This window comes from Strix aluco, chromosome 2, assembly GCF_031877795.1.
Source record: "Strix aluco isolate bStrAlu1 chromosome 2, bStrAlu1.hap1, whole genome shotgun sequence".
In the NCBI taxonomy this organism is placed as follows: Eukaryota; Metazoa; Chordata; class Aves; order Strigiformes; family Strigidae; genus Strix; species Strix aluco.
The window spans coordinates 36556937-36571736 of NC_133932.1; the positions used below are offsets into that span (position 1 = coordinate 36556937).

General features: G+C 39.9%; 1 protein-coding gene across 5 annotated transcripts in view; it reads left to right on the forward strand.

Moving 5' to 3' along the window:
• DYRK1A (dual specificity tyrosine phosphorylation regulated kinase 1A) overlaps positions 1-14800 on the forward strand; it is a 92839-nt gene that overhangs the window by 122 nt on the left and 77917 nt on the right. The window contains exon 1 of one of the 5 annotated variants that reach the window (XM_074814354.1): positions 274-625. The exons of 3 other annotated variants lie outside the window; for them this stretch is intronic. The gene's annotated coding sequence lies outside the window, so the exon portion shown is untranslated. Of the gene's footprint in view, positions 1-273; positions 626-14800 lie in introns of those variants that run through there. One more of the 5 variants, XM_074814360.1, reaches the window with a different exon arrangement.

Sequence of the window (14800 nt, forward strand, 5' to 3'; positions counted from 1 at the left end):
GGAGGTAGAGGCTGGCAGGCGGGGGAGGGAAGGAGGGAGGGAGCGAGGAGTTCCCGGGGGCTCGGTACGGCGCTGCGCTTCCCCCCCACCCCCTCCTCCTCCTCCTCCTCCTCCCCCCGCCCGCTCGCGCCCGCCCGCCGCTGTCCCCGCGCTGCCTGGCCGGGGCTCAGGCCGCCGCCGCCGCCGCGCCGAGCCGAGGTGAGGCCGGGCCCTGCCGTTGCCGCCGCCGGGCGCTGCGCAGGTTTGGAACGCGCGCCATTTTGTGAGCGATAGAAAATCCAGCCCGGCCAGGAAGCGCCGCGGATCCGCCCGCCGGGCCGGGCCGGGCACCCCCCCCACCCCGTCTTCGCCGCCCAGAGAGGAAGGCGCGCAGCGGACAGACCCCGGGGCCGGTGCCCCCCGCGCCCCGAGCGGCACCGGCACCGCCGCCAGCCGTGCGGGCCTGAGCGCGGCGGGGCGGCCGGACTGCGGAGCGCACAAGAGGGAGGCGCTGCCGCGCCGGGGCCCCTGGCCGAGGCCGGGGGAAGCGCTCGCTCCTCGCTCTGCCCGCGCCCGCCGCCCGAGGGAAGAGGCCTCAACCGGGAGAAGCCGGGCCGGAGCGCAGGGCCCGTCGCCCCCCACACGGGTAAGTGAGACGCCTCAGCCGGTGGCGGGGAGCTGCGCAGCGGGACGAGCTGGTGCCACCTCCCGGCCCGGCGCGGTCGAGGGGGGCGCAGCGCAGGGGGCAGCTCCGCTGCCATCTTAGAGAGAGGAGGTGGGAAGAGCGCAGGAGCCCCAGGCCGGAGCTGGCAGAGCTGGGACCCGCACCGGGCTTTGGACCTGGCCTTCTTCCCCGCCCTCCCTACCGCCGCCCCCTTCTGGGGCAGGCCGGGCATGGCTGGGGGGCAGTGGCGGCCGCGGCCTCTGCGGCCCTTCTCCCCTCGGCGTCCGGGAGAGGCTGTCGCTGGCGGGTTGGGAAGCGGAGCGGCGAGGAGGGCCGCGGGACCGGCGGTGGAGGAAGGGAGCTCGCCGGGATCCTCTCGCTCTTATGCGCAACGCCCTGCGGTGGGCGGGTGCGAGGTCTCGCCCCGGTCTGGGAGCGGGGAGAGGGCGGCGGGGAGGGCGTCAGGAGTTGAACCATCAGCTGAGCGGGCACCTGTTGTGGTGGAGGCTTTAGGTGCCCCTGCCTGCACCCGTGTGAGGGACTTGTGCGGTTGGTAGGTAGGTGGGGAAGTTGGAGGCCGATGTCGAAGGAGTACCTGTGTGAGATGACTGTCATCTGGGCGGGGGGGAGGGTGGGGTGGGGTGGGGAAGAGGAGGGAGAAGCAGTTGGGAATAGGCACGGGGACACACAGACGCTTCTGTATTTTAATAGGTGGCTGCAGTCTTTTAGGAATTTAGCTCTGTGTTGCTGAAGAAATTAGAGACCTCATCTGATACATAGGGTGCTCCTTCTCTGGAGTGGCATTCCCTCCCACCACCACCAAATCAGAAAATGCAATTAAAGTACTGTAATTTGCAATTTCGAAATTGGTGCATTTTGGAATCTCAGTCAGCTTTGAAGTTTTCAGTTTAGTCTGTCCAAAGACTATGTAGGGGTTCTTTGATCATGTGTCTAGATTGCTGCTGTTACTTAGTTCTCCTATTACTCCACAGTCATCGGGGGAAATAAACATTCATTGTTCTTTAAAATTAACAAAGACAGAATATCTGACTACAAAATAAATCAACAAGCATGTTTTTGACAACCTACTGTTTTAATCCGAATGAGTGTGTGCTGTTAACTTTTGCCAGTAGGTATATATAGTCACACTTACATAGATATAGTGTCATGGGGGGGGTGTGTGTGTGTGTCTAAGTAGAAGTTAACAACTTGTTTTATTATCGTGTTGGTATTTCATTCTCCTTTCCTTAAGAAAAGGTGTGTGTGAAGCTGAAGAATATGTCCATGATATCTGGTGATAAATAAGCAAACATTTTGTTTGTAGTAGTGTTTAATTACCTGACTGTAACCAAGCAGAGTTTAATTTACTGGAATAGCCTGTAGCCCTAAAAAGTTTTGGTAAACTTGTTTTCTCTTTTTCTCCGCACCCCCCTCCCCCCAACCTCTGTAGGTTGGATATTTTTGGAAAATTAATTATACCCTATAGAATTAGGATAATAACACTGAAAATAACTCTTGAGTGTGAGCTAGTATTTGTTAACCATTATCTAGATATATTTGGTGAACTTGGTGTGTGTATATATATAGACTACTTCTGTAGGCTATGCTTCATGGTTTTGGCTTATATGAATTATTTGGAACTAGAGTGTTGTTATTTGCAGTCTGAAGTAGAATATGTGTGTGATGTGTTAAACTTACATTTTCTGCTGTGATTTAAAAATTCTGTCAAAGTTTATGAAGTTTATCGAGTTTAATTCATGGTTTTTGAATATTCTTTGAGTAAAGCAAGTGTATTTTGTTCTGAAATGAATAAAGAGCACGGTCTTCTTAAATCAAGAAAAGAGGGCAATTCCTTCTGTTAAATTATTGTGTATGCATTTACATATGACAATAGTTTAATATTGTTTGCAGGCAAATAGGTAAGAAAGACAGTTTGTTACATGAGCAGCAGTGTTACAGTTCCTGAATCAATACTTGGGTGGATTTAGAACTTGTCACTGGAATCCCCTCCCCCACGTTGGACAGTGACGGAGAAGCTGCAACGAGGATAATTTTACCTAATAGCAGCCAAGAGTTCTCTATTTCAGTGTCAATTTATGGGTAGCATACTCTTACTTGTGTAAAATAATGAGGTAGTCATCAGGAATTTATAAATTTTTAAAAGACGTGGTTTTTGCGTAGACTGGGAATTAAGACATGATGACCATAAATGACTTCTAACCAACTGGTTGATAGTTTAAACAAAGTAGAAAAACATGACTTGTATCTAGTATAAACCGTGTGCCTACTCTAGACGTTAAAAGTTACATTTAATTAGGACGTGTTTGCTGATGTATATACTACATTTTAAAAAATTCTTATAAGGCCTTGCAAAGAAACATGTCTGGCTTTGTCTTAATGGTCTTCCCATGATATTTTTGTCATTTTAGTTCAGGTTAGTCATCACCTTCATATAAAGTGAAAAAGTCCCTTTTCATTTATGCTAACATGTTGGAAACTGTACCACCTGGTCATGTGGTAATATGCAAAAAGACTAGTTAAACACCTGAAGAACTGTACCTTTATTTCTTATGATAGCATTTTAACAGTTTTGTCTGAACTGAACTGAGTGGCGATTCGAAGACTAAGACATACTCTTACCAAAGATGCAATTTTGTTGCTATAATGAGTTTCTCTTTTCAGCATTCCTCTTAAAACCTCTTTATTTCAGGTGTTTTTAACACCGGCTACAGGACTGTAGGTTGAAAGTTGTTGTTACAGCTTATGTTTTTGAGTAAGAAGTGAAGACTGGTGTATGTTTAGTTTCTCTATGGTAATTTTTAATGCTATTTTGAGAATTATTCTCCAACATGAAGTAAAAAACTTTGATATCCTTGTTTTGTGCGAGCACGGGAGACTTGTATAACTTCTGAAATCCTTTTGTAAATAGATCTGTTGTTGTAGAATAGGATTATTTACAGAGAACTGCTGCTTTTGTCTTTATAACTGAGTACAATAGATTATTTGTTAAGTTTACAGTTTCATCTCTTTTTTTTTTTTTAGTAAGAGTTTGGTAAAAAACATCTTTTTAAAAAATTTATGTAATAACTTTTTTGCTAATCAGGCTTTAAGAAGTCTAAAAGACTTGATGTGTTTATGCCATGAGACTTCTTTTTTGCTCTAAGACAATTTGAAATAATACAAAAAACCTTTCTGAGCAAACATGCCTTTCTTGTAAGGTTATGAGTTGAGAAAAAAGTAAACAAGGCATTCTGAGAAGGGGAATACTTTCCTTTTCCTTCCTCACCTCCATGGGACCTTCAGGAGGAGCGTTGTGGGAACTGTAGTCTGTTGGTGGTTTGAAAACACTGGAGAAACTTTTGGTAATTAGAAACAATTGTTACTTCCAGAAAGACATATTCTATAGGTACAGTAATCTAGTGTTCTCTTTTTGAGGTGACATAATATAGCAATAGAATTGCAGTGACCTAATCATTAGTTGCATGTAACAATTCATGTAGCAGTTTGTAATTGATATCTGTCGGTTATCTTTTTTCCTTTATGGGGAAGAAAGGTAAAATTTGCGTCTGATTCTTTTTTTTCCAAGCATGACTGAAAAAATAACTGCGTTTGTTGGCACAAATGTATTTCATTTGGAATAGGTCTCTAGTTCACACTTACCGCAGCTTTATTTGTAGTTTAGCTCCATTTCCCCTAATATATATATGAATCTTGTCCAGTATCTGTCGATGCTTAATTACGGCTTACTTGTCTGAGAGCACAGATCAAAAAAGGGGCTCCTCTTTGACTAGAAAGAACATAGTGATGAGACAGGCCAAGTTCCATTGTCCTCATAAGGTTTCCTTTCCCCTTTCTTACTTCCCCTGCTCTCCCCACCTTTTTTTTTTTCCTTCCCCTCCCCAGTCTCTGAAGGATAGGTGGGTTTGTCCACAGTTGAAAAGGTTGGAGATGTGGTGACTCAATATGAAAGGTACTGATGTTACCATACCCTTGTTCATTCAAAAAATGTCCTGTCTATATGATTTATAGGCAGAATACCCAATGAAGGGCTGGGGAAACGCGGAAGATAGTTTCCAGTCAGCTCTACTTCATACAGTGTGAATACTCTGGAGCCTCTGAGCCTAGACAGTAGCTGTTTCAGTTACTCCATATGAAGACATAATCAGTTTAATTTTAGCTCTGAATATAGCATTTCTTAAAAGCAGTGAAAATGTTTCTGTAATTAAAATAACATAAGCTAGCACTTATTTGTAAACATACTCCTTGCAAAGTTTCCAGGGTCTTAGTAGCACTAAATACCTGAAAGTGAAACAGAGTAAATGAAAGTGAAATTAACTCCATTAAGTGTCAGTTTTGTTCCAGCTGTGAGAAACTAAGCTTTCAATTTATGTGTTACATAAAGTTCCCAAACCTTATATTTTTCCTTTTTTCCCCCTTTTTCTTTTCCCCTGGAGGCAAATAAAAATAGACTGTGTTTTGAGTCAGTTAAAGGACTAGTTAATAATATATTAATATGTCTATGTGTTGAAAAGTTTCCTGTTTCTTTTTAATAACTGTTTGGATGGTGAAATAAGAGAGGAATGGAAATGTACAAATTGATTTCTGGTGGTGGAGTTATTCTTTCAAAGTATAATTGAAAAAATTTAGAGTGAATTTTGAGGAGTTACTGAAAAAAATCGAACTAGTAGAATGACTAGTTGGCACAATCATAGTTAAATACATTTCAATGATTAAATCAAACTTGCCTGTAAAACTTTTTAATCTTAATGTCCCGAAAACCTGTCGTTCATTGGTTTTTGGCTTCCTGGCTTCAAACACAGGTAGCAAATGGTTTTGTTTATTCAAAATCCTGTTTACCTATGTGTGCTCAAATCTTAATTTGTGTTCCTGTGAACTATACAAATTGCTAATAACTTCACATTTACTTTGCCAGTGGACCTGTCACTGAGGACCCAATTGGTGCATAGAGCATCTACTTCCTTTATAGAGGAAATAGTTTTGTGTCCATACTGTCAGTTTACTGTTTAACTGAAGGAAGGGGTAAAAAGAGGAAAAAAATACAGTCAGGTAGGGAAGTTAATGTGTTAATACTTACTCAGTTCTATATTTTCCTGAACAGTATGAATTTCCTTGCACCGATCTCTGTTTGGTCTGTCCAGTTGTAACTACAGCTTTTTTCCTACTTATAAATGTATAACCATATATATTCTTGGGTTTTAAATACAGTTTTAACAGTGCTTATAGATGAAACACATGTAGGGTATGTGTGTAATTACAGACAGATCAGTTTCTGATGCTCCCTTTCAAAATCTGATTGATACTGGAAGCTCAGTAACTTTTCTGGATCATGTCTGATTCTGTCTTCTTTCTTGTTATTCTTTCTAACTTGCGGATAAGTAGGCATTAATTTAATGGTATGCTAAAAATTATAAGTTAGTGTTTGGAATTTATTGATGTGTTTGTTAATGTTACAAGAAGTGATTGTTGCATGAAGATCTTGGCAGTTTCCCTTTCTGTACAAGTTACTCATAAATACTACCAATACTTGCTCATAGTTGTGCAGTAACACAGCTGAATGTACATTTTTCACCATGATCAGATGGTCATAAGCTTAGAATTATGTGCTCTTGTATTTAGGGTGACTTTCCTGTCAATGTCATAGTGTGCCTTCAGAAGTTGAGATTTTCATGGCAGGCCCTTTGCAGGGAAATGAGCATTACTGCAGATGCTGAATGTGAACATAATTGCACATATCTGTCTGTGTTCCCACTGAAATCAGATTTTTGCTGAAGTTCTGTATATGCTAAGGCCACAAACTTAGATTTCACTTTCCTTTCCCCCAGAATCAGAAGCACTAGTAGATGCTGTTTTGGGGAGAGGTCAGTTAACTATGTAGTTACTACAGCTTCATTTTGAATGACCCTTATATCTCCTCAGACTTTTCCTGATGGTTCATTATTTTTAATACACACTGTGTTTTACAAAGTTAGTTTCTAAGTCAGTTAATGTCTTCTGTGAACTATGTCTACTAGAGACAGCATCATAAATGATTCATTTATGTTGAAGGCTGAGTGGAAAGAGTATATATGATACTGTGTTATAAACTGTAGTTGAAGTTTGTATTATAAGGGCCTAGTTAAAAATTGCTTGGTTTTGCATGTTGTACTACTTAGAGACCTTAGCTAGGATCTGATTTCCATTTTGTTTTGTACAGTACAACATGGAGTATTATTTCTTTCTCCATTTAATCAGGATTTCATGACTTTGAGATGCATACCAATTCATTCCTAATGTTCTCCTGTGTAGCTTTTTTGTTATGACATTGTGTAAATGCATACATGTTTGTGGCTTGTTTTTTCTTCTGATAAATAGAAAGGTTGTGAGTTACTGTAGTCTGATAGTCTGTTGTACAAAAGCTTAATGATAGAAGGTCTAAAATCTAATAATCTGGAGGTGTGAATGGAAATCATTAATGACATCTGATGTGGTCCTTACAAGAGGGTTTATCTCATATCTTTGTAGGATTTGTTTGGGGGTATTTTCACCTGTGTATTTTATAGAGCATGCAATCATGATTTGCAGTTAACAGTGTCCATATGAGTCTACTTTCAGTCTTTTTACCCATCAAAACATTCATTTACGTATCTCTATGGAGTTAAATTAACCAGAGTCATGTTCACAGCATGGACATTTTAAAACTTTATGAGCTTAGTTTTGAAACCTTGAGAAATCCAGTTGCACATGTGGAAACAGATTGTTGGAGTACAAGTGCTTGGCCGCCTTACCCTAGTGGATAATGATAACACTGACAACTTTTGTCATTCTTAAATCAAGGTTGGCTTTACTTCATGTGATGGGGACTAGAAACTTATGTAATGCTTTTCTTGTGTAAGGAACTACTAGAACTGGAGACTATTTCTAGTAATACCTAGTGCCCATTTACTTAATTTACATACTGCCAGACAATTGCAGTAAACCAAAATATAAGTTTTTGCTAAAATATTTCTGTTTAATTTCCTACAGAAGTTAATAAAACAAGGAAAACAGGTAGGCCAAGTTGTGTGGTATCTTGAGTTCTCTGTTTTAAAGTATAGCTTAAAAAATTTTGATTTTTTTTCTCTTCTTATAGTGCAAAGAAATAGTTGTGTACCTGTATAAAGCAGCTATATCATCCTGGTTTTCTGCTAGATGTTGTTAACCAGCATCCAGTTATTTCAAGAAATGAGAAAACAAGTTCTGCCTATAGTTCAACCTCAACAAGGTTGAAGTATCATGTTTTGAAACCATTCTCTCTTCTGCACAATTTATAAAAATGCTACTTCTCTAATTGAACAGAGATAATTTAAAACACGTTTCAGTTTAGCTACTGTTCTAATGGAAGCGAAATATAAAAGTAAAATGTATGTAGTGATACGCAGGGACATTCAGCTCAGTGTTTTGTATATGAAGAGAAGGAATGTACATACATTACAAACTGACATTTTTAAGAGGTCTTCTGAAGCTCTGCCAGTGTATGCATGTGGTGCTTTGTGTTTGGAAACATTAGAGATGATGAGTGACCTGTGATCAGTCTGTATCCATGACTTGTGTGCATATAGACTCAGTATTTGTAGGGTGTGGGGCTTTTATTTAATAGCAGGAAAAAAAAAAACTTCCATAAGCTTTCTAAATGGTTATTAAAAAAACATTTTAAGATAAAGGAAACACCAAACCGGAGTAGTTCATGTCATTAAATATTTTTCTAGTACCCAGAAGTTCATGGTAGCCTTGCATTCTGAAGCATAGGAGTGTTTGGTTTGGGTTTGGTTTTCTTCTTTTTTTTTCCCCATTCTGTCCAATGTAATTTTTTTTTAATTTCATCAGGGACATGTTCTGATTGAGATCAATAAATAATTTTTTTATGGGTGAAAAAGATTTCCTTTGCCTTAGTTTACATTTGTTGCCCTTTAGTGTGTATTTCCAAAGTGTGTTATGAGAGGGAGGACTTAATTGACCTTTCCTATGTCATTCATCATTTTGTATGTCAGTATCACTATTTTTTTTTTTTTATGTCAAAAGTACCAGCTTAGGTCTACATAGCTAAAACAGTATGTTGTCATGCTGTTGGCCTCACTCTTTGTTAAGATTTTGAGTCTTGTAATGTGTCTTTATTGCAATGTGAGAATATGCACTTATTTCTATACAGCAGTTTGAATATGGGATGAAGAGTTTAATTTTTAGATCTCCATATTTGAAAAATTTTCCATTCGTATTTTCTATTATAGGATTCGTTTGAGGTGAGGCGGAAGCTCAAGATACATTTTTAGCAAGCATACAGTGGGCCCAGAATACAATTTCTAAGTTATGTGTTAGTCATTATGTATGTTCTGAAACGTATGAGCTCCCAACTTTACAGTGCCAGTTTATTTATGTATTTGAGGAAACAGGTATGCATTATATTCCATATGTTGTAAGCATGGCTTTTCTCCTTATATTTTAATCTTGCGTACCTCTGTAGAGCTGCATTGGACTTTGTTAGTTATTTCCGTCAAAATTCCCAAACTAAGTCAAGCACTCAAAGCACTGACAAAAATGGGAAAATTATTTCTTGCTTTTGGTGGTACGAACTATCTTTCATCATGCAGTAAATATAGTATTTTTTTTTTAAGGTACAAGTTGTTAATAATTGCACACTGTCTAGGCCTTGCACTTAGTCTCAGGTTTGTGACTTTCTCATAGGCTTGTGCACAGATGTAACATTTTAGTAGCTGAATCTAGCAAATGCTAACAGATCCTTTCAGCATGTTGTGGAAGAGAAATGTTTTTCAGTTATTAGGGTCCAATGTATAGGAAAAACCCTGCACCAAACCTAGAAATGTTTATGTATCTTGCTTGTTGGCAGCCTGACTGAAGACACTGAGTTCCTGCTTTTTGGGGTGGGGAGAGGGCTTTCAGAGATTTTAGGTGTTTTGTACAGCACTTAACTTCATTTTGCTTTCCATACACAGCAGTTTTTGCCTTGCTAACAGGAGATAAAATACATGTTACTAAGCTGCTTTTTAGCAAGGGGAATGAAAGCAAAAAAGGTAAAGTGACTTGCCCGAAGTTACACAGTGACGCAATGGGTGGAGCTGAGGTTAAGGGTTTAGGTGTCTTAATGTCTTAATAGCAGGATGCTATGTATTTGCAGTTGCATTTGAGGTGAGTTTGTATTCCGAGTGCTTTGTAACTCAGAGGAGCAGTCTCTTAAGGTTGGAGAGTGACTCAGCATATCCAGATAGAGGTCTGCTCAAGGAATTTAGGATTTGTTTGGAAATTGGGGGGAATTAGAGTTCATACTCATTTTTCCCAAAGGGATTTCGCTTGTCTTCAAAAAAAAATATCATTTTTTACTTACAACCTCTTTCCCTGTTTGATACACATACCTCAATTTCGGAAAGAACTGATGGAGTGTTTCAGTAAATAGTATAATTTATGCTATAGGTGGCATTTACTATATAGCTTTGTTTTCTATGTGCTATCCTCCTGATGTACATGATAAGCATCTGTTCAATGAATGAAACAGCATTTGACTGTGTAAGTAAAGATTGTGTTGCAAAATATATAAAAGAAACAGAATTGTGTATCAGGCCTGCCTTAAACATTTCTTAGCTTAGTTTGTGATTTATTGACATTTATAAAACTTTTTTTCACATGGAAGGAGAAGGAGTCATATATGGTATTTGCCCAGTTTGTATGATTGAAACATCTCCATCTCATTAGTACAGAAGCTCCCACCTTTCCTACCTGATCTGGCAGGGCTGGGTTCTCAATCTTATGGGTCAACCACTTGAGAGTGAACTGACTGGGGAACAATGGGTTTACCTGTGCAAGTGTATACTGGGCATGTAAACCACACTTCTGTGTGCTTGGGTTTGGTTGACTTTCATGAGGGAAAATTGGCTAAATGTCTTAAATGTGACTCTTCTACAATAATAGTTGTGTTCTAATTTCAGCTGATCAAACTTGTCAGAGTCTTGAGACATTGGTAGTTGTGGCAGTGAAGGGAAGCAAACTGACAGAAGCTGATGGTAACGATTGAAACTATTAGTCTTCTGCTACTATACCTTCTTAAATTTGGGGGAAATTTGAGAAGACTTCATTACCGTTTTTTTATCCAGATCAATTCCATCTTCTAGCATGAGTTAAGACCATAGGCTGGTACATAGTTTCAGTGCTGAAAGAATGCTGAAGGACAACACAGCAAAGGTGCTCAGAGAAAAACACAAGCAACATTGGTTTTCTACCCCCTTTCCTTCTACCCTAAACCATTTTCTCCTTCCACCCACCCAAATCTGTATATGTTTCATGAGGCTAGTGAAAATTACCTTGCTCTCCCCCAAACTGTACCTATGCCAAATTTGAAATAATTGATAAAAAAGAAGCAAAAAAGTGAAAAGCAACAATTCTTTGTTTTCGTATCTCATCTATGAGGGGCGTGGGACATGCACGGTGTTTAATCTGATGACGCTATGTGGGTTTGTTTTACAGTGTAAGTATTAACAGACTGATGTGAAGTTCATGCTGCAAGACGTAGAGGCACTGAAGCACTTTGAGGGAAATCGTTGAAAGAGTTGTTCTAAGGCAAAGCGTGCAACAGGGAGTTCTTTGAAGGCAATTACCACTTAAACAGCTCCCCTTCTCTCCAGATTCTGGCTGCTTGTTCCCACCTGCTTTGTGTTGGCACAGCTGTTTGTAAGACCAACCAGTGAATCAGACTTGGGAATTGAGTTGGCTGAAATATATAATTTTATATATATAACATTTGGGTGTGTGTGGGGGTGGAGAATCAGGTTACTTTTCAGTCAGATCAGTTCCCAGACCCAGTACATGGTGCTGCTGCTCAGACATTTGACAAGATAATGGAATGGGTTGTGTGGGTGGACAGGAACAGGGTGCCTAGAAGAGGCAGGGGTTAGTTAACAGTCTCCGATAGCACTGTTACTTAATGGAGAACATCACTCTGAGGAATTTTTGCCACCCCTCCTGTAGTAAATCACTCTCCTGTCAGTCTCTGTCTCCCCCCTCCCTTGCTCTGCCTCTCAGACTTTTGCTTGCTATCTCAAACTTCCCTGCTTGTTACCTCTCTAATGGTCCCACTCTGATGCTGTCCTGCTTGCGTGCACTCTTAACAGGCACTACCACAGTCTTACTTGATAACAAGTTCTCTAACTTTACTGCTTTTCTGTTTGCTGTCTAACCTTCTTATTTACTCCTGATGCATCTGTTTTCTTGTGCTCTTCCTCTAGTTCTTCCTCATTCTCACTTGTTCTTTTTTACAATTTTCTGGCTTCAGCTCATGCCCTTTTCTCCCATGTCCTTTCTAGTGCTGTCTCTCAAGTGCCTTTTTTTTGTCTCTTGCTGTCTCTTGCTTGCTGTGTTTTCTCCTGCTTGTTCTTTTTCAGTTGTTCTTACTTTCTCTTCCCCCCTGTAAGAACAGTGCTTTTGAGGGGAAAAAAATATCCATGTTGTAAAGACTAAAACCTCTTAAGAAACCCCAAGTTTTAAATTTTCTGGTTCCCCCCCCCCCCCCCACTTTACCACAAAACAATACAATATATAGATTTCTTTTCAATCTTACTCACTTCTGAAATTTTTACTTATTGCCTTAAAATAGATATGCGCACATAAAATATATATTGTTCCTCTTTGGACAAACTGAGAGACGAATTGAAGTTTCTAAAGTTAATGTTCTAACTAAAGGTATTTTTCAGCTGTCAGCTGTCTCGGTAAGATCTGAGCATAGCTTATTGATACCAGAAGCTAAGTTGCAGAGCAAAGATGCTTAGTTTCCTTATTCCTGCTATACAAAGGAGACCTGAAAAAATGTTTTTCCTGATAGCTTGATTTTAACACAACCACTGACTGGATGGGTTATGTTAACAAACAAACAACTCTTTTGGAAATTTCATGCTTGCTTGTCCTCTTAAATAAGTGACCAGAGCTGCTGGGATTATGCTGTTGTTTCACTTCCATGTATTCAGATATCTAATATTTTTGTTCATGTTGTTTAAATTTTGTTGATAACTATTTACCTGTTAGTTGGGAAAGTAGGAGACAGGAGTGCTGATTCCTTAATATCTGAATCCATCTATATTTTAATATCCATCCATATTTTAATAATCCAAAGTGACTTCAAATAGAAATGTGGAAGACTGGACAATACATTTGCTCTTTATAGTAGGAAAAAAGCATTTTTCTGCCCATCTCCTTCTCTAAGCCTTTGGGTGGACTGAGGGCAGGAGCACCTTAAATACCTTGCAAGGCATGCTTTTTCCACGCAAAATGTGGTGGACAACATCTTACATTTGCATTCTTATATGAGAGTGCACTTAAACATATCACTCTCTGAGCTTGCAGGTTTTTATTTCGTTAGGCCAGCTGTTCTAGGTCAGGTTATCAAGCAGCTTGCTATCAGGATGTACATGCTAATAGGGCAAACACTGTTCCGAATTACAATAGTTGTCTTTGGAAATGTTCACTCCATTCCTTTTTGGTTAGTAAATAAAAGTATTACTCATAAATTCTGTATCTCTTCAGTGGCTTGTCTGATTTGATTTAAAAAACAATCCCATCCATCTTCTCTTCTGCTTTGGGTCTTGTTCTAGTCTGCTCTTCATAAACTTCGTTCATCATGCTTGTTTTATGCATGTTTTTTTTCATGGCTAAAGACTTTTGGCTTGTGATAAACAACATTGCATTGTTCGTTTCTGGGAGTAGTTCAGGTTCCTTAGTCAAATAATGGTTTAGCTACTTTGATGTGTAGTGCCTGTCTTTCCCCCCTCCCATCCCCTTCTTCAGCAATCCATTGCACTTTTCCTAAAGCCTTGTATCTTTTTTTCCCTAACTTGCTTTGGGTTGACTATTGTGCATTTCAGAACTTCTCATGTTGGCTGTCTTTGTTGCCCTTCAGGGCATCCATCTTGAGCCCTTCAGGAAAAGGGGGAAGACTGCTCAGTGTTTTCAGGCAGTGTCTGTGGCAGATATAATCTGTACAGGTTAGCATGAGTTTGGCTCTTTCCTAAACACATGAATGTCTCCATACTTTCTAGTAAATCCTGTAAATCCAGTATGAAGATAACTTGAAGTATTTTGAATAAAAATCTCTCTGAGCAAAAAGGAGAGTAAGCCTTGGCTGCTAGATCCGTGTGGGGATCCATCTTCCCTCAGATAGATTTGGTGTAGCACCACTGAACTCCATAGATGTCTCTTTCTCTTAAGCTCTGGAGCTGTTAAGTCTGCTTTATGTTCAGTTCAAGTAAAGTCTGAAATTAGGAGTGTGGAATTCTGACTTATTTCCAAAGGTGGTGCTCTCTTGTTTAAAAGTTAAAAAAAAAAAAAAAAAAAAAAGTGTTGGGAAGAGGGAAGTTCCAGTTTTGAATCCATTAAACATAGCTTTCTTTGCTTTTCCTAACTTATGTTGGAAATGAAGATGTCAGTGTAGTGTAGGTTTTTGATGACTACATTATGATGTTCAGTGTTTCCTTTTTGCCTTGCACTGGAAACTGGTTGTATGAAGGGCTATAGAGATGAGTCTGTTAGGCTGCAATCGGTCCATTTGGTGCACCTGGTAGGAGCTCTGAATTCTGCTTTTCTTATCCCTTTTGCTGTGCCCCTGCGATTTCATACGTTGCTCTCCTGTTTCAGATGTCTGGAAAAACTGTATTCCTCCTAAGGATACCTCTGCTGGCATCATCCACAGTGTGTGTCAGATCACACTCATGACCTTCTTGTTGAGCTCTCTCACAAAATGGGAAAAAGAGCAGGTCTATGTCAAAAGTTACCTTTTTACATAATTTATTCTTAAAAAGACAGCACATCATTACATGAAATACACCAGTTCAGTAACTTTCTTAGAAAATTAAAGAAAAAATCTACTGGAGAAGTGGCTTTGTTTTGGAGTCGTTCCACTTAGCAAGTTATTCTTGGTAGTCTGCAAGGACTTCAGTGAGACACTAAAGATTTTCTTGCCCTTTTATTTCCTGGATACCTTGAACATGGTGATCTTGAGTACTGTTTGGAGGTCTGTAAGGTCAGGATTTAAAAGCCTTTTTTTTAAAAAAAAAAAAAAAAATTGTCCTCACTTCCTTCCTGCAACCTGCCTTATTAAAATAATTTTAGGAATTTTTATCAGGAAAA